Source organism: Nipponia nippon, unplaced genomic scaffold (genome assembly GCF_047370975.1).
Source record: "Nipponia nippon isolate SJK-2023a ecotype South Korea unplaced genomic scaffold, ASM4737097v1 scaffold_4, whole genome shotgun sequence".
Classification (NCBI taxonomy): domain Eukaryota; kingdom Metazoa; phylum Chordata; class Aves; order Pelecaniformes; family Threskiornithidae; genus Nipponia; species Nipponia nippon.
This window is the reverse complement of record NW_028262358.1, coordinates 122,135,757-122,157,275: the sequence shown is the minus strand read 5'-3', so window position 1 is coordinate 122,157,275 and position 21,519 is coordinate 122,135,757.

Here is a 21,519-nt window from a genome sequence, read left to right as displayed (position 1 = left end):
CTTAGAGATAGTAAAAAACTGTCTAGACACAGTCATGGACAACTGGCTCTAGGTGGCCCTGCTTGAGCAGGGGGGTTGGACCAGATGACCTCCAGAGGCCCCTTCCAACCTCAACCATTCTGTGATTCTGTGACTCTGTGAAATTTCAGTTGGTTTAAGTACGCAGCTTTAGGTTTTTGTCATCATATTAACTCATGACACAATTCTTTGATACCAGTCATTAAAAATCATATGCTGTCATTAGTAATAGCAATAGTAATAGTAATAGTCTTAATAATAGCAGCCAATGCAAAATTTATCCTTCTGTTACAAAGCTAAAAAGGTTTAAAAAATGCAGTTTGTTGCAGCTGGAGTCTTGTAACAATCTCTATAATAACAATGCTGTATCAGTTTGAAATAAATATTCTTTTTAGATTGCTTTTATCTAGTTACAGCTTAATCAAACAAAATGTAAGTACATTTTTTTCCAATAGATTTCAACTAAAATTCCCTTAAAAATTGGCAACTACATGTAAAAGATCATAGGAAAAACAGAATATTCATTTGTAAACCTGGCCTGCTGCACTTAACTTTGAAATGCATTTTCTATTCTATTCTATTCCTTTACTTCATTTGTTGTGTTCAGTTATGGTAGACCCTGAGGAGACACAATTGTGAATATGGTCCTAGGTGATATGAAAACAGAAGTGAGTTTGAAATGTTATTACATTCCTCTTAATTTTAAAGGTATACATCAGTGTTGGGTCAATTACTTCATTACAGAGCCCATACTTAATTTTAATAAGGCAGTTGTGATAATCACATCATCCCTTTGTAATGAAATAAATTATTTCCATGTTCAACCTTTTAAGGCTTCTGATTTTGTTCAATTTCTGCCAAAACTGATATTTGTCCTACTTTTTTCTTCCAGATTCAGTTTATTTTTTTTTTTACCAAACAAAAAGCAAAAGTTCACATTGAGGGAACAATTTTTTTTTTCTAACTCTGCTGTCTAGCCTCCATGAGCAATACTTCAAGAAGCACTAAAATGAAAAAGAAACAAAACACACAGTTTTTTCATCCATTGTACTGTAAGTTTACTTCAGGAAGAGGGGAACTGGGAAAGGTAATGCTTTTATGTCCATGTACTACAAACTTTTTCTTACACACAAACTGCAAAAAATTATTAATAACTTTGGAAATGATGACATGACATTTTCCATGGATACAGTTTAGAGTTATTCCTCTGAATATCTGCAGAAAATTGTTGGAAATATGTCCTGCAATATTTCTGGAACTCAAACTGTGAGCCTTTACAACAGTACTGTGTGTTTACAGAGTTTTTTGTGACCTGCAAGGGAAAAGAAACTGATTCATGCCTATTCTGTTCTATTCCACATGCACATGCATAAGTGCCCATCCATGCTTGAACACAAACATTAAAAGAGCATTAGAAAAGCCACTGAAGTGAAGCACTCCAAAGCTAAGAAATGCTAGACTTTGCCACCTGTGCATATACACCTTCTTCCTCTGTCACATATGTTTTTTCATGAAAACTTTAACTCCTTGATTACCTAATCTTTTTCCAAATATTCCATGTTTTAAGAACTGATGCTGCTTATTTAGTTAATCATTATTATATTTTATTATTATATTTTATTTTACCCAAATTATTCAAAATGGAGTCCAAAGTATGTTCTGCATAAGATACAAGCAATTTATATCTTATATGTCTGTGCATATGTGTGTGGACTGAATGTATATAGATATTTGATTGTTTCTGTTCGCCTTTAGCCTCTCCAGTGCAAAAAGAGTGGGGTTTCATACCTGCATAAAAAATCTGCTGACTATGTCTATGTGCCATTTAGGTTCATTTTGCTACTATAAGGAGGGCATAAGCCTTCTTCTTTCTGCCAGAGAAGGAGAGAATTCTACTGATAAGTGGGATGCTAACCTGATGACTTCAGTTTTCGAGTGCTTGGTTTTCTCAGTGGTATATGTCACCACAGATCTGTTGGAAAATGCTTTTCTCCCTCTGAGCTGATCCAGGAAATCCTAACAAATACTCTAGCTTCTAGGTAGGAAGCTGATTCAGTTTTTTCATAACTTAGGTAATCAACTAGAAGAAGCTATTAATCAGGTGAGTATTTTGGCAGGATATTCACCAAAAAAAAAAAAAAAGTAAGTGAGCTTGGAGATCTAGTCAGTGCAGCGAGGAAAGACTGGACAGTGGTGCAGCTGACCTGACATTAGTATCTACTTAAGGATAAGCTGAATTGCTTTCTGTGCTCCATGGGCTGTATTGACTAGATCTCCATTGACTAGAACATAAGCATGGACATTGGTGCCCATTTACACCATAGACACTATAGACACTGAAGAGTACAGGCCTTAATTGAGGTCTGAAATCTACCCACCTATTTGCATCATGACCATAATAGATTTGATCTAATGCTAGCAATCCTAAAGGTGGATTTACTGTAGATTTGAACCATTTTTGAACCACTTTGCTGCATGTTATGACTAGTTGGCTAAATATCAGCTCCCAGCTTATCTTGTAGCAGGTATTTAGTCATTAGGTAGCAGCTAGCTGAGCAGCCAGAACACCTTACTGCAGGTACACCTTTTTCTTCAGGAGGGGACCAGCTTAATAAAGAACAGCTTGGATTTTCTTAGCCATTTAGCGAACAATTGCTGAATACTGACTGTATCAAACAGTTTGGAAAAACAGAGTCCAGAATCCATTATTCCCCTTTCCTGGCTAAGACTCCTACCCGACAAACCACAGTATGCATTTCTTCAGGTCTGCTTTCCTTGTGGCTCTGTAAGCGGTTGCCCATGGCCTGTCTTTGACAGAAAGTGTAGCGGTTCCTTCTCTCCACGCTGCATGGCTTAGATATATCTGGTTAAAGCATGCTGCAGCGGTATGGGAAGAGGAGGTTTAAACTTTTCTCAGGCTAAAACTGCCCTGCAACTCCAGTTCTGAGCTTCCCAGGACAATGCTGTAACCACGGGACCATTATGTAAAAGATGAGTGTTGGCAGCTCCTCTTCTGGCAGGTGCGAAAACACTGCTCTCACTATCCATGCCCAAAGGTTTGATTTAGAGACTTACACCCAAAAGAAATTTGCTTGCCTTGGATACCTGTTTCTCTGAATTCCCCAAAACCAAGGCACAGAGAGTGTTTCAGACCAACCACTTTCCTCAGCTTTTCCAATGAGCTGGCTCAGATGTTTTACCACTAAGTGGGTACCTATCTAAGGCACTTACCTTTTCCCGAGTTTTCTGAAAGTAAGCAGAATTAACTGTTCCTGTCCAGGAAATGTAGGCACCTCAATCTGAAAGGTGAATTCTGGGGAGACTGATTTTAAAGTGTTCTGATGCTGAGCATGTCAACCTCAAAACCCTTTTAGAATTTGGCATGTACAGCTTGTTCAAGACTTTCTGAAGTCAAAAGAAAGATCCTCTTTGCATGACATAGGTTTGGACACAAACACCTGACAGAAACTAAGTTTTTCTGTTCTTTGTTCTTTGTGAAGGAGGAATCCTATCTGCTAATCCATGATAGGTCTTGAGAGAGACACAAGATAAAATAGAAATTCATGCATGAAGCAGGATAGACCAGGTAGGCATCCACAGCATGAATCTATCCGCCCACATCCTTTTTTACAGTTGTCTTGCATTGAAACTGGAATGAAGAGAGGAAGGGACATGACTGGCATTGATCCATCCATGTGGAAGAAGTGATAATTCTCTAAAAATCAAGAGATGGTCAGTGAAGGACTACATTTCCCCATGTAAACACAGAAGTGCTCCCAACTACATGCAGCATAACTTACCAGCACAGCTTTACAGCTTTACTACTAGAGGTGATTCTCCACACAGAATATAATTTGAGTAGTGATTTTTTTTTTTTTTTCTTCAGCGTGTTTTGAATCCTAAAAGCCTACAGGGGTTGGCTGAAGAAGTTCCTGGAAGAGAAATTCATGGAGAGCTGTTAAACATAAAGTTACAAACCTCGTTCAGCCCAGAGCCAAAATTCATTAGATACTGGGACAACATATTGTACTTACTTCGTTCTAACACTATTGTTATGCTGTCCCTAAGACATTCATCCCTAGTCATGATCAAGGATAATCTGTTGGGCTTCAGCTAGACAAACCTTTGTTTCCAACTCAGAAATGACCAATCTTGCATGCCTATACTTAGATGAGCTCCATGATCTTTAAGAAATGAAAGTGCAGTAAAAGTGTGTGAAAAAAAAGGCTTTTTCTGCATGTCATCTCTGCCTTAAATCATGCTGTCGTACCGAAGTATACAGCAATGCGGCTATTGCAATTCTACCAGTGAATTACACTTATCCATTGCTCAGGACCAAGTTAAGATCTAGTAAAGATAGAATAGTTCTTTCAGATCCCCAAAACTCAACTCACTGACTGGAAATAGGAAAATAACACAAGCTTGTGACAAGCCTTTCTTTGGCTTTGCTGCTCCAAAATGCAGAAATGCACCTCATCTGGTAGCAAGGCAAGGGTATCTTTCACAATGGGTTTTAAATAATTTAATTAATAGTTTCAGCATCTGTAAATTTAAAAAAAAAAAAATAAGTTGTTGTAAATTTTCTTTCCCTTCATTACTTTGATGTTTGCAAAAACGAACACCAAGACTGAAAAAAAAAATTGCCAGACTATAATGAGATTGTTTTTCAAACCAGTTATCAACAGTCAGCTGTAGGCTTGGGCTATCCTACTTCATCTACAATGAGCAACAGTGCTGTGTGATGGGTACAGGACAGAAATACTATAAAGATGATTTTGCACAAGGAACTCTTGCATTTCTTATTCACTTTTATGAGAAAAGAAACGGGACAGCAGATAAACAGACTGAGTTCAAAAACTCCTGAATTTTATACTCTGAGCCTTCTTTGCCAGAGAAGAAACTGACAAGGCTTCATCTGAAATGGCTGCTACCCACTGTCATCCAGCACAGATGGTTGAAGAAAAAACCTGATTCAAAGACAGTACTAAGCAAGAGATATCACTCAGAAGTTTTTTATGTCAAAAAGTTAAGAAAGGGGAAGAAAGGATTGTGTCATAAGAAGGTTGAACATTTCCTTTTGTGCAGTCAATGGAAAAGCTCACACTTCTAACCTTGATCCAAAAGACGATGCAGTATGACAGGTCTTTTAATAGATTCATATCAAAGGCTCAGAATGTGCCTAAATTCACGCAGAATAAGAATAGAATATAGTTCTAAAAGCAGAGAGAGTGCCAAAGGGACTTGTAATGGTCTTGTTTGACTTCAAGGGAATTTATAGTGAGATAGCAAGTGCTTTCCTTTAGGTTGCTGGCTTAAATTTGACCCATGATATAGAGGCTGAACTTTGTTTTCACCAGATGTTTATTTGATGACCTAGACTACATAAAATGACTTGTTAGACTCAATTCCAAGCAGATAAATGGCACATCACTCAGCTGGTACGGACTGGCACTCTTGGTGACAGTCTTCATACAGTAAACACAGAAGATGGATGAACATTGTGAGTGTCGATTTTTTCACTCTACGGACAGTCCCTCCAGGTCAGGTCTGGAAGGCAATTTCACACGTTTCATTTTTTTCTGCCCTCTTCTGCTCATGTGTCACACACAATTCCAGCCCTGCTTACCAAGAAAGCAGAGGACTCTTCCTCCCTAAACAGGCACACCAAAGCAATGGTGTGTCACTGGAAGAAGTTAAAAACGGGTAAAGAATGGGACTGTGTCACAAGAAGGATTTATATTTTCTTTTGGTGCAGTCAGTAGAAAAGTTTCTACATCTATTTTTAATCTAAAAGACAAAGTAGTAAACTGCAATAGCTGGAATCCAATGTAAGAGCCAGAGGCATGTGAAATTCAGCTGTTTCCAACTGCATAAACCTGTGCAAACACAGCCTTCATTTTCCTTCCTCCTAAAATTTCCTGGTAGTTATCAGCTTCTAATTTCCTCCTAAAATTTCCCAGTAAAACTTAAGGAAATAAAACACCACTTGCTTGTGTGCTGTAATAAGAGCTTTTGCATAGTTCTAATGTGAAACTTCACTGCTGATTTCTGCTGAAGGGTCTGGAAACCTTTGTAACTAGTCCAGTGACTCTAGCTTGATGTCCAGTCATTCAGGGTGGGAGCTTACCAATTTTTTTTTTTTTTTTTTGATTGGCAAGCTATTAGAATGGCTGCTGACTTGTTTTTAGCCCAAGGCATCTAGCACTGTCCCAAAGAAATCCCTGCTGTTTTCCAGGAGCTGGCTTATAACACCCTAATAGGCAGTTTGGGTGCAGCCTCTCCCTTTTAAAGGGTAAGAGGATTTAGGTATGGATGGCTGGACTATGACAAGCGGCATCAAAGCCAGGAAAAGTACCCCAGCCCTGTTTCACCTTCCAGCACAAGAAGAGTCAGGAAAAATAAGGATACAACCAGACTGACAGTGATGCATCAAACACAGCGAGCCCTGAGCACACCTTAGCTTGAAATAAGTATTACTTCAGCCACATTATTTCCTGGACTGAACTAAGATGTTTAATGCAGTATAGTACTGCTTCCCAACCCTTGGTGAGCTCATCTGGAGATCTCTAAGGCAGCGCTTCACTGCCCAGTGTAGAATAAGTTTACAGGTGGGATTCATCTCACATGCCATGATTCACCTAAAAGTTGATGGTGTAAAGCAAAACTATCTAGGTTCTACCATTACTTTAATCTCTCTAGAAGTTTGGTTGACTCCAAAAGGGGTGTTCCAGCTCTCTCCCACCTCTCGTCCTTGCACTAGTGCTCAGCAGTCACATCTGAAATCTGATCAGGACAAATATATTATTTTTCAGGTTCTTGTCTAAGACCATGTCATGAAGTGTCTGCAGCAGAACTTGCTCCAGCACAAGGCAGACAGTGGGAACAGTGCAACAGGGACAGAACAACTCTTTTTTTGTGTCTGCTCTCTCCAGGGATGATTTAAAGTAACTGTGGGAGTACAACCTAAGTTCTTTATCCAGCATCTCCTAAAGTGGACAGAGACACATATCTCTAGAGAAAAAAATCCTCCCATTCACCTCTGTTGCCACCCCATGGTTCCTGCCTTCTCCACTGTACATAGAAGGAGGCTCAGTAAGCAATTTTAGAGTACATCTTGAATTTGAAGATAGCTAGACCGAAATTACTTTCCTGAGATTGCATAGGGAGTCTAGGAAAGAGCCATAGGAGTCTTAATTCTATACCTTCAACACAAGATCATCTCCCTTGTTGAAACTTTATTTATGTGTAAGAGGTAGTGGAGTGGTCTTGAGTGTTTACCTTTTTGGAAATTAAAGTTGTATATAAGACCTCAGAGAACTGCCAGAACCCTCCAGCTCCATTTACCATCAACCCTTCCCTTCAGTGAACTGCAGAGAAAGAGGGAAAGCTGTTAATTAACGCTCATCCAAACGCCAGTGACTGAGCTGCTTTAGAGGAGCTAAAAATAATTTCAGCTGACTATGCCACCACCTCCACATAATGAAATTCCAGAGTGTCTCAGCATTGTAATGACTGTTATCCCAATGAAGGAAACACATATGATGCTAGTTTTATGAGGGCTGTATGGCTTTGCCTGTACTGCTTTTGTACCATCTCAAAAAAAAAACTTAAAATAGCATTTGGGTGCATTACACTTTGGAAACAGATGGCTCAAATCTTGTTTGTTAATTATCAAGACTGAAGGTAAAATTTAAGTTATTCTAATCCCATAAAACTCTTTCTTTCTTTTTTTTTGTTTGTCTTGTTTGTTTGTTTGTTTGTTTGTTTTTATAATACCAATTCATACATAGTCCATTCTGTAGTCTCATTTTGCTTTGAATCCCACATTGATAAATTAGCTGTACTCACCTCATCAAATGGCTGCTCTGCAAAGTGGAATAAAAGTCTGTGCTGAACATCCCTGCAGACGTTGAGACTAAATATGCATTCAGCAAGGCATGAAGCCTGGATACTGTTGCAAGTTGCTGTTTTCTGCCCTCCCTGAACTTTTCTGTTTCCTCTTTGGGACTATGAAATGGCTAGATGGGTGAGATCAAATGTGAGGTGGAGAGAATATGTAGGAAAAACATGTTCAGCTATTCCAGGACCAAAGTCCAGGGCTCCAGGACTTCCTGGGAAGCCAGTTTCTTCATAACTGTCTTCCAGATCTTAAGATTGTTTTGGGTTGTTTGGGGTGGTTGAGGGGAAAGTCCTCCCCTTTTTTATTCCCTCTGGCTATTTTCCAGGTTTACAATCATGTTGCTACATTATGCCAACTGCCTGGATGTAATCCCTCAGCTGTCTTGTGCAACACTACAATTCTTACCAAAGAACCAGGAAAACACAACTGAGTTCTCAGGAACTATCAGTGAAAGAAAGTTTAGCTGAGCCTGCTTTGCTTGAACATCAGAGCTTTAAGGCCAAACATGCAGTGCCCATAAACGTGTCCTTTGATGTCCCACATGCCAGAGGTTTCAGAGGCAGCACTGCAGCTACCCTGAAGAAAGGCTAAAATAACATGGAAGTCAACATCGCTTCAGCCAAACAACTGGAATTCAGCCCAAGATTCCTATACAAGTTTTTTTTAATGTGATATAGTAATTCAAAATTGAAACCAGAGTGGCCTTGGCTTTGTTGCTATTTTAATCTCAGTTCAGCCAGTTTGCTGATTATGCCTGCCAGAACTGAGAACATTATTTCTGCAGCGTGAAAATATTTAAGGCATTTGAATGCCTAAATTCCACCAAATTTCCATATCTGCTCAAAACCAAACAAAAGACTATGGAAAACAATCTAAATTTACTAACGTGCTTAAACATATATAGATAATTCTAGAAGGGGTCTATTTATTAATACTTAATTACTATTGAATTGTTTTTAAAAGATAAGAGGAGATAACGGGACAGCACATCAGATACATTTGTGTTCCCAGTTTAGGGAAGATTTTTTTTAAATAGTAAGGTCAAATATTTAGATGTTAGATTAAGAGCCTAGCTTTCTCAAATCATCTTCACTCCAGTGTAAACAGGAAATGTCCTCCTAACATCCTTTCTCAGGACCAAGTGCTCTACAGAAGTAGGAATCCTCTTGAAGATTTTGTTTCTGGAAAAATTTAGGTTGGAAAGGATCTCTTCAAGTCATCTGGATTGAGTAGGAGGAGTTTCTTTTACATCAGATATCCTCAGGTGAGAGCACTGGGTTAGGATGAGGGAACTTTGCAGAATGAGTAGAGCGGCAATGTCATAGCTGTCAACATTTGCCTGATTAGAAATATTTATTAATTTCTATGTATTAGAATGGCTTATCTACTGAAACCTGCTCTTCTGTCTAATGCATCAGTCACCAGAATACCTCCCAATAGGGGATCAGAAGCCCATCTTCAGAGCCCTCTACTGACAGAGCTGTGTATTATTCTGCTCTTTTACAGATATGGAAACTGAGGCACAGACCTGTGGCTAGAGCAAGCTGAAGATCATAGACCTGTCATCAGATGTTAGAACCAGAAAGCCTTTGAGTTCTGTCTCTGTGTCATGCACAGAAGAGTATCCTTGCCTTTATGCACTAAATGATTCATCAATAAATTAAAATGAAGAGGAAGGGGAAAAAAAAGGATAAGAATATGAATGGAAATGGATTTTGTTTCTAGCCAAATGATATCTATATGGGTGGAATCGAAATAGCTTCAAATAGCACGGGAAATATGCACCCATTCCTGTCACCTAGCTAAGCAACCCACTAGGGACAGCAAATCCCCCTGTAGCTGAATTCCAGAGCTTGTGGGCACGATGCGTCTTCTGTGGGTTGTTGTAGTCAGCACCGTCAAATCCAAAATCTTCCCTCCCTGCCCCTCTCCCAACTGCATTCCCTTTCTCCACCAATTGCTATAGAAAAAAGACTATTGTTGTAGACCTGTATCGGTAATGTCAATCTAATTATTTTTTCTCTTTTTTTTTTCTTTTCTTTTTTTGGACATTGCGTCTGTGGAGGAGAGAAGGGGGAGGATAGGGATTTGCAATGGTGGGGGCAGCTGAAGAAGGAAAGGGGGGGGGGGAAGAGAAAATATTTCCTTTGGCAATTCTGTTTCGCTTTCGAAAAGGAACTACTTTCCTCACTCCTTATCCCTCCTGACAAGTACGGGCACTTTGGGCCCTAACTGGATGTGAACATTGTCAAAAGAAATTTGGGCTAAAGGGAGGCATCTGCAGTTCTGTTCCTATTGCGCTCGGTGCTGGAGCCACTTTTGCGAATGTGGCAGGGTGGCTGGTGGGCAGACACCAGTACAGATGGGAACTTCACATACTGTATGCATCATGACCAACTATAAAAACAGTCACAATGCATCAGTTGTTACCCGGCCAGTCTCCCTGGAACCTTCACTTTCAATTTCAATCTTGCTGACATCCACAGCTTACAGTGAGCTTTTATGTTTAAGCATCAGTACAGTACTAATGCAGGAGAAAAGGGGCTACCACAGCAAGGAATTAAACCTCTGATCTCAGCTAGACTTTGGAAGGGAGGAGCAATTCAAGGGGAATTGTGTAACTGGCCTCTATGAAAAAGCAGGGAGAAAAAGCAGGGGATCGGAGTTGGGAATTTTTTTTGACACCGTGAACAGACAGCAAGTCAGGGGGGGTCTGAAAAAGAAACGTAGCAAGCAGGCACTCTCCCAAATTGTAATTTAATGCTTGGAATAATCCTATTGTGTCAGCTACTCACCGCCAAAGAATTGAGGATAAATATAACTTAAAAAAAAATTTAAGGGGATGGCAATTTGAACAGCTTAATGTTTCTTCAAAGGCTAAGTGATGGAAAGCAGCGCTGAAGTAAATTGACAACTTGGAATTAACTGGTTGCTGGCACGGCTCAGGTAAAGGTTTGATGGTAACATGAGCTTTCCAAAGTGTTTCCAAACTGAAGTATTATGAAAAGGTAAATTATGTTTTGCATTCATGACTGAAAGCATTTTATTTTAAAGCCGGCATTGCCGATGCTGTCAAGGTGGAGATTCTAGCTGTATGTACAGTGCCTCTAGCCTTGCAATGTGAGTGAGGCAACATGACAGCTTGTAATAAGTAATTTTTATACAGTTGCATTTATCACTCAAGTAGGCTTGGCAATATTAAACACAGACCTTAAAATGCTGCAGAAGAGGAAGGACAGGGGCTGGAGGCCATGTATATTGTGTGTGTGTGTGCTTGCGTGCGTGTGTGAGTGTTTGTAACTTCTTTTTTTTTTCTTTCTCCAGGCCCGTTCCTGTTAATGTGGCACTTTTTAAGATATGCACCGAAATGCTTCCAAATTGTTAATACATCACTAAAAGGTTACAAATGAAATGACCCCGTTTAGCCCAAAGGATGTTATTTTAGGCTTTAATGAATTAGACATTGCTACCATTTTCAGGCAAAAATCAATTGCCTCAATTAACAAATTTGCACAAGTCCAAATATTTACAAAATAAGGGCCCAGAAACCACACTCTTTGTTTCTCTTTCTTGCTCCTTACCCTGTTTCTTCATTAACATCTTCATTTCCATGAAAGTGTGAGGCATCAGCTCTTTCTCTGAGCTTGTGAAGGCCTAAGTGTTGACAACGGTTCTTATTCTTTAGAGGCTGCTCTTTTCTGTTTTAACAGGTTTTCTTTCTTTGTCATGAATAATTCAGGACAAGCTAAAAGAAGTAGAGGATGCCCATTCCTTCTCATGGAAAGAATAAAAATATAGTTAAGCCTTACCTCATTTGTGGAAGAAAATTTTACAAAAAGAAAAGGCAATTTATTTTATGGGATTGAAATGAGAAAGGAATTTTCTTCTGTTCACAGGATTTACAGGAACTGCAGCTTGAGTCTGAACCAAGAGGAACCAAAAATCTCCAAGCCAAATGGCAGACTCTTAAACTTTCTAAAGCACAGCCCTGACATATGGTTTGATTTCCGCTTCTGTTGCAAGGAGTTACAAAGCTAGGTGGATGCCAGTGAACTCAGCCATTTAACGCTGAAATAATGTCAGACCGAAAGCAACATAAAATGGAAAAAATACCCGTCTCTTATTATTCATATGACCCAGTTGAGAAAATTATGCATTTGCACTGGGAGGTATGTCTAACTCGGGCATCGTGGCTGCCTCAGGACATTGGCTGGATGGGGAGATGAGGACTTGCAGCTCTGCATAGCTAGGTGTCTAGACTATCAGACAGATGAAAGGAGGAGTTGATTGTTTTGGGGATAGACTTTTTAGCAGGGCCAATAGCAACAGGACAAGGGGTAATGGTTTTAAATTAAAAGAGGGTAGATTCAGACTAGATATAAGGAAGAAATTTTTTACGATGGGGGTAGTGAAACACTGGCATAGGTTGCCCAGAGAGGTGGTAGATGCCCCATCCCTGGAAACATTCGTGGTCAGGTTGGATGGGGCTCTGAGCAACCTGATCTAGTTGTAGATCTCCCTGCCAATTGCAGGGGGAATGGACTAGATGACCTTTAAAGGTCCCTTCCATCCCAAAGCATTCTATGATTCTATGGTTTTGTCTATTGCATTTATTTCATGCATCTCCGCTATCCGTCAATGATGTTAAATTGAATTCATTTACCCATGTAACCCACACTGGTCTGAAGAGGATATTCCAGGACCTGTTGGTTATTGGAATTTCCCAGGACAGCAATTGAGGGTGTCATTGACTTCTTAACCTTTGCTTGAACATGAGTCTCCAACTCCTAGTAAAGGTCTCCAGATAAGAGATAGTGCCACACATACAATGGTGGCACACACCTTTGCAGCAGTCCAGATTCATGAATATCAACTGTATATACAAAGAGAAAACAAAAAAAAAAGTCAATAAATGTAAGGAGTCGACATCTGTTATAGATTTTGCAAATGAGTCCATAAATCAACAAAAGACACTAGATCTTCCATATAAGTCTCCACAGCCAGCTTGATTCTGAGTTTCACGGTTTATTTTGTATCATTTAGTCATATTAATAAGACACTGAAAAAGAAATCTTTTTTTTTCCCCCAGAAATGTATGGTTATGCAAAATGCTGCTGCTTTTTTACTTTGACTGTGGCTCCTAGAAAATTACTGCATTTGAGTCAAAAAAGTACTTAACATTTTCTGCTCCATATTGTGAACATGAGACTAAGGACTAGAAATCAGTTGTGGTTAGATGTTAAGAAAAATCTTCCAGTAAAACCTGGAGAGGTTGCAGTCTTCAGTATTTCAGATTTTTAAAGATAGATTAGACAAACATCAGCGAGAAATGACTAAGGTGCATTTGATTTTTCTCGGAAAAGCAATGGAGTAAGCGATCCCATTTGGCAGTCCATGGTCCAAGTTGGGCTTTCAGCAAAGAAGACTCCCAAAATCTCTAGACAATTTTTGAAAATGAGGCTACTTGTGACATAATTTTGACAAAGCTGAAAAGACCTTGAAGGTAAGGTTCATTTTATTGAACTTCAGATATCTGCAATACACATGATCACACCTGATTTAGTTACCCTGGGATCCCTTAATAGACAACAGAGAGAAACAGGCAGCTTTAAGGTACAATTGCCTGACCTACTGAAATGTTTACCTTTGGTCAGATGAATCTCATTCCAGGCTTTTTTTCTTTTCCTGTGCTCTCACTTCCATCAGAGTACACCTTTTCCACTGTAATCCAATGCTTATCTGCTTGATATTACCAATCTGTGGTAAGGTAACTGATGCCATTAATCCAATCCTGTAGACACACATGCTGACTCTATGCAGACCATCTAGCTGAGAGTGAAGGGATATCTGAAGGTGTGGAGCTTAACATAGTCATAAATGTTGGCAGGTTGGCTCCTAAGAAGGCAGAAGATGCAAGCCGAGAACAGACTTTTGTGATGATTCTTTTATATATATGCCATTCTTTGATACTTCCTAGAGAGATGCTTGATACTGCTCTGTCTCTGACATGTAGTGCAGCAGCTCCTGCTATCTTATATCTCCTGCTTTGAAATGACAGACCCCATGTTGGGCAAAGAGGGATCTGTAGCTTCAGTAGTCACTACAGCTTCAGGAAAAGTGTAATGTTGTCTTTAAATACCATCTTAATCACTATCAGAATTAAGTACAAGTACTGAGCTTTTTTATGCAGAATCCTTCTAATAACTTATAACTGAAATACACTGCATAGAAACAACCTCAGCAACATATACTCATCCAAAATTTAGATGTCTGATCTAATCTAGTCATTTAGGCTCTTTCTGTTGTCAATAGGAGAGTGGGACAATGTCAATGGGATCTTCCCCTCCATGGGAAGGTCCTTCCCTTTCTGCTGTCACAATTATCATCTCATCTTTATCTTTCTCCCCTCGACTGTGCAGGGAACACAGAGGACTAGCTTAGTTCAGGTGTCCAATGTTCAGATGACTGAAAATGATGGTCAAGTCAGTGTGTAAGGTTATACGTGAAATGGGTTGTTAATGCAATGTACATCAGCATTTTAGCACATTCCTGGGGTTTTTTTGAGGAAGTTATTTTAAATATTTACTGGTCAGTGTAATGCATTATCTGAGAGGACCATTAAGTTCAAGGCTATTCGTTGTACAATTCATACTGCAGTTATATGAGGCCCTAAATTTGTAAAGGATTCTTCCTGGGGCATTTGCAAATAATCTTTCCCTCATGGAAGTACCTATCAGGATCACCACATGATTGTATATGTGCAGACTATGAAGGTCCAGGTTTTAGAATAGGACCTGCAGAATTGTATGGCACTTTTGATTGCTATGTTTGGAAATGGTCAGAACAGTCCTGTTTTCCAGTATCCTCTCAGGATATCAACATTTCAGACAATTTCCTGTTTACAGAATGAAGATCATTGTGGGTGGCACTTTGACTCCTTCAAAACTAAAATCTGAGGACAGAGGAGATGGGTAAGGGAAAGGAAAATTACACATGAAGTAAGCTGCCATTTTTCATTTCCATATTAATAATCTTGTAAGTCTAATAGCTATTAACTGAAGACATACTGTCTTTTTTTTTGTCTGAAATTTTGATCAATGTACTCTTGTCCTGAATTGGCTGAAAAATTACAGTGTCATAGGTTCGTTTTTCAGCCTATCCCTGTTGACATTGTTGCTTTAGGGTAATAGTTGGTCTACAGGGTATGAGAGAAAACAACATACCCTTGAGGATCTTTTTAGCCTGATTTTTAGGTCCTGCACTGGCTGATGTCATGAAAGTGTCTGGAATCCAAAGAAAACTGAAAAACAGAAAGCTATTGCTGGTACTCAAGGTATTGCTCCACAGGGCCAACTGCTTCAGCTAGTTTGTCATAAAAATCCATTCTTGTGCTGGAATCATCATTTTAAGACCATCTCACTTCCTTTCTCCTACCATCAGAGTATCTCAAGCAAAGTATATCTCATCCAGATTGTTGTATCATGTGGATGTATTACACAACACATCAATAAGATGTGATTGTTCTTGAAGTAACCCATTTTGCTTACCGAAATAAAAAGTATCATACTGGACCTCAGTGTCTTCACCATAAACATAAAATAGACCATTTTGCTTTGATTCCATGGATTATATCCATAATTCCAGCTTCATAAAATTATGTAAGATACTCCTATTGATCATCTGTAGCCATATTGTACCTTCCTGTCCGACAACTCGAAGTACTTTGCATACCAATATATCAAATGATTTAGTATTACTTAAATAGTCTAGGCAGTTTGTATTCCAGATGAATTCATGCACCTATCCTTGTAGAAGAGTTTGCACACCTGGAGGTTGACATCTGTCTAGACAACAAATTCAGTTCTTTACGTTAACAAGCTCTTGTCATTGTAATAAGTTAATTATGAAGAATGTGTATTCGTAATCAGGTGCAGAAAAACCTGCAACAGATACTCACCCATGGAGGATGGAAATGGTGTTCTGCTGTCTATATTGTAGATCTCTGCAGTGAAAATACCTCCAAATCAGCTAGCTATGTAGAATTTTCTGTATTCAAGGAGAAAAAAAATGTCACATTTACAGCACAGTTTACTTGATTAGAATTTAAGGATTAGCTGTATTGAACCCAGACACTATCTTTTTCTCTCCTTTTATTTACTAGGGGACTAAAGAGAGTAAGACCTTATGTAGGTCTGCAGTATAGACCTCTACATTTGGAAATATGAATCCAATCCATTCTACTTCATAGCTTTACTAAATTGCATGAAGATGATATTTGTGTTGAACAAATCATGGCAAAAGAGACCACAGGGTTTAAAATTACTTTCCTGAGAGTACACAACAAGATGAGGGCCTGAAGATCACAAAGCTGGCTTGACCACTAGTTCTTTTGCTGAAACCACCAGACAGTCCTTTTCTCCTGTGTTCACAGCAGTGCATTTATTTCTAGTATTGCCTCTGAGCAGAAGTAACCTATAACTTTTCCAGAAGAAACAAACTTGGGATATTTCACATGTGACATGGATGAGTCTATGCTCAATATGACAGATCTTAAAAGGGCTTGATTTCAAAATGGTTTGAATACTCCCCCATCTCTCAAACCAGATTTTTTTAGGATGCTATCAAGCATTGAATAAGAGACACTTTCATGATCATCAGACTCCTTAAAAGCTTTGCTTTAAAATATACAATCACATTATGCAAACTGAGAAGAGATGATTTTGTGATTAGAAACTTGGGATCAGTACTTGCAAAACTGTGGAAAATTTGCCCTGCTACAAACTTGCTAAGTTCCAGGCTCAGATTATTTAATATTGGTGTAATGTACCTGTAAATCTGTGCTGCTGTCTGAGCTTCCACTGTAGTCAACAGAAATTAAGACTTGAGTCAATTGCCTGAGTTCAGGCATCTCTTGTACCATTTTAGGTACTCTGTGGTACTTCACCTCTCGCAGGATCTGGCACAGACAGGAGCTACTGGAGAACTTCAGAAGTTGGGCATCCCACATCATACTAGATGCCCATGTTCAGGCAAATTAATCAGGTCCCAGAGAATGCAGTTAATGGAGTCTAATCAAGAGGTTAGGTCAGGTTTAAGTAAAAACCTACATTTCATCAACTGAATACTCTAGGTGCCCTAGGGAATCTGAGACATCACTCGGCTGGCAGATATGCACAGGTTTGTGCTGTCCTTCTGAGCTAGCAGTCAGTGGCCGGATGTAACACCCATCGGCATCTCAAAAGGCACTAAACATCTTTGTCTAGGCAACTAAAACATGCCCACAGGGTGGGCTTCACTTGCCTAAACATAAGTATCTAGTATCCTTTTAGGTGCTTTGGAGCATCCTACTCAGCCATGGAAGTGTGCATGCGTCTTGTCAATCCTCATTCATATCTGCTAACCTATTCTAGGTGTCTTGAATGTAATAACAAATCTCAGATGGTATTGGACAACCAGGTAACTCAACCATGGTCTTGGCTGAAGGTATCAATAGGAAGTAAGGTAACTACTTGCTTTAGCTGGTGAGGCCCTCAGGCACTGTCTGTCGGTGACTTGTGGTGAAAAATACAGTGAAAACTTAAGAAGTGTTTTGTTACTATACAGGTGAACATATAATGATCAAGAAAAAAATAAAGTCTTTTCTATATAAAAAAAGAAAATCTAAATTCAGGGAATAGCCCGTGTAAGCCACATGTGAAGCTCATACATTTATGTGTAAGTAGTATTACTGAGAGAACAAAGGATGTTCCTGGACATTACCATTACATTACAAAGCTGGCCTTCCAAGAATAATATGCCTGAGAATAAAACAATAATTATAAAACCACAAATGAAATCAAAGCAATGCTGCCGAAAGCCTTAAGCACCACAGGTTTACAAGGCGTGTAAATATAGCAGCTTGGATAAAGATGTAAACTATTACACTGCACCTTGTAAAATCTCACACTTCAGAAGCCAGTGGAAATACATTGGACTGAAAATTTGGATAGATAAACACTGAACGTCTGGTAAGAAATGCTATTCTTTTTCTTTTAAAGCTGTGTGAATACATGCAAGCTCAAATTAAGGAGAGCAGATAACCAACTGCATGCTAGAGATGAGCAGGCTGCTTAAAGCTACCACATAATCGGTGAAGCTTTAAAAAAAGAAGAAAACAGCTTGAGGCCTTTTTTCCTTCTTCCTCTAAAATGTGACATCATTTTATATGACACAACACCTTGGAAGAAACCATATGGGGAAATGCAGACATGTTGCTAACTAAATGTGAGCTCCTTCGCAATGAAAAAATCTCATTGCTGGCCAAACCCTGGATGGTCTCATAAAAAGCACAGCTTATACAGTGGAACTGACAGTTCTACTTCAAGGACATTTTTCACATCTAATGCTCTTTTTGTACAGTATTTAGAAAGGCATACCAGGAATATAATGTTGTGTTTCATTCAGACCTAATCAGAAAAAGTTGATTTAAACTCAACACCCTAAAATACATGAGATGTTCTGATGCAGGTGGTTGCTTGACTTTTTACAGGACTGATGTTTAGATCTCTAAGCTCATTAGTCAGTACTAGTTATTCCACTGATTTATGGAATATATATGCCTTCCCTGTCTTGCAATGTCTCTTTAGGTTGGTATTTGTGTGTATTTCTTTCACTCATTCTCTGCTTTGCTAAATGTTGACCTTAATGCAGTTTTGGATTAGAAGTTGCATCTAAAAGTTTCATTTTTTATATTTTCATTATAGTGATTATTATGCAGTAATACTAGCAGGAACAGTGCTAGTAGTAATAGCAGCAACAGCAGCAGTAGTAATAGTAGCAGTAGTAGTAGTAACACTGAATTTAATTGAATACACTGTAAATGGCCCACTGATTTTTTCAGGGCTGCTCAGAATGTTTAATGATCGTGTCTGAGGATATGAATTTCTACAGAGCAATGAATAAAACCTCTTAGCTTTAACACTGGGTCTTCATGATGAATATCCACATTCACTTACACAACAACCGGTTCCGAAATTGTCTTAGGTGATTTCAGCAGAAAAGGAGATCCTGACAGCTTTAGATTGTAAGAGTTAATAGATGAGAAAAAGGTAAAATTAAAATGAGGAAGCTGCCTGAACAAGTACATATTTGTGCATTAAAAATTATGAGAACTGTAGTTAAAAGTTAAAATAACTTCCCATGGAACACAACATTTGCATTTCTGTGAGTACTAATGGGGTGGGAATCAGGAATTTCTCAGAGTTCCACTATGAGATATTCCATCTTGTCTTCAGTCCCTAAATTGAAAAAGCGGTTGGACCCCTGTTCAGCAAACATTCACATTCAGCTTGGTTGAAATACCACAGAAACCCATGTATATCATTGGAACTACTTAGATAAAATTAGACATTTGATTTTTTCCCATCATTAGAGACTAAAATCTATACTTAATTTTAATGATCCGTCTCATGAAAATGACTCTCGAAAGCACTTAATCATGTGCTTAATTTTCTTTTAAGTCTGTGATTAGACATTAGTAAAATTCAAGCTTGCCTTTAGGATTAAGTATGAGCTTAAATGTATTCTTGGTTAGGTATCTTGTTCCAAATGATTTTTGATGCGCTTTGATGGTTTGGGATCTAGATGAAAGATATTGTTATTTCACTTTACAATTTGATCATGAACCAGGACACAAAAAAAGAAAAAAAAAAAAAGGAAAAAAAAAAAGAAATCAGCTGAAGACTTATGAGACTAAAGAGTATGTAGGTGTTATAAAAATGTGGCATGATGGGTCCAGATTATTGGGATTTGAGCAGAATATTTCTTTCTCTACTTATTTAGCCTTTTTTATGCAAAACTACTTACATATACACACCCCCATGTAAGCCTGGTGTATTCAGACTAACACAGCTTCAGCAACTGTAGGCCAACTACATTTCTGGGGTAAATGCATTGCCTGGAGGGAAATATTTGATTCATAATGGCTACAGCTGAATTATAGTGAGTGCTGGAGTGTTATTTATGTTATATCTGAAAGTTCATTGAAATTATTTAGATCCAGATCCCTCAAAGGATATAAGTACAACACAGGTTAGATTTATGTGTCCAAGTCCAGGTAAGCAATCCGCGAGTTCTGCCTTAAAACATAAGTCCCAGTCATTTTTCTGCAGGTGTTCAAAGACTTTGTCCAGAGTCTGTATGGGGAATTCCCCTTTAACTGAGTTTGGCACCTAGGGATAGCTGAGATTTTCAAACTAGGTAATAGCAGATCTATATCCTTGATGTTGTGGGCAAGCTATTTGCAAACCAACTAGAGCACTTCACCAGGAAATGAAAAGCCTGACTTGGTCATAATTAATTTCTTACATTTCCTAGAAGTGTGACATTATCTATAGGCACTCTTAGGCACTCATTCTATGCACTATGGGCATGGAAAGGCATCTGGAAGTTGGGAAAGAAAGGGGTGCAAAACCTCTGGGGCCAGGAAAAAAAAAACAACAAACCAAACCCGAACCAAAATCAAGTTAAATGGATCATAATTCAGGAGTTTAGCCTGCACAGAAAAATCTCATCTTCCATTCAGGTAAATACAATTGTATAATCTGGGAGAAAACAGTGAGCTAAAAACCATTGGGAAATCCTGTAAGAACTGAATTACAGAGATAGAAAACTTTCTTTCAGTTAAAAGTATTACTAAAGAAAATTATTTTTAAAAATCAAAATATTTTCCTTCAGAAAATGCTGAAGTAACATTTTAAAATTTTGGTTTAAATTGTCTTATTTCATTTCCTCATATATTTTCTTCTATAGCTGTTAAAATTTATATCACAATTAAAAGATCATTCCTTAAAATGAAATTGGAAATGAAGTTTTAGAAGTAATGGATTAGTATTCTTCCTTCCCTGACATGTTTCTTATGGACAAGCAAATGTTTTTAAAAGTAGTGTTTTGTGATCTTAACCTGGAGGCTTTCTGAACTGGTAAAATATTAAGTTGTCCAGTTTCCACTGGTCTATCGGGCTGCAACATGAAATTTGAATCACTAATTTATCCACTGTTAGGATCATCATTACCATCACCACGTAAAGTTAGATGTGCAATCAGAACTGGGATTGCACTGGGCTTAATGTTTGACAGTCATTATCTGTGAGAGTTTAGAAATGAAAAGACAAGAAAAGTGTGAGAGTGAAAATTAGAGATACAGAGCAGTGAAACCACTCAGATGATATTGGTTCATTTTGAATGTGTCAGACACAGTACATTTGCAAAGAATATAGCAGATAGATATCCATACTATATTGTCAGATAATGGGTCTTTGAAGAGGAAGAATTTCCAAAATGAAAATTGAAACTGGGATTCTTATATCTGTACTGAGGCATTTATTAAAATGGTCTGAATTTCATAGGAGCACAGATCTGAAGGGGATCCTGCTCCCAGATCAACAGCTTTAGTCTCCTGCTCTGGCAGTATATCACATCGTCTAACACCTTTTATAAACAGGTCATGCACTGAAATGCATAAGATTTTCTGCCTCTTTTACTCTTATTGGGGGGAAGCTGTTCTAGAATTTCATTCCTCTGCTAGTTAGAAACCTACTGCTGATTCACAGTCTACCTGTATT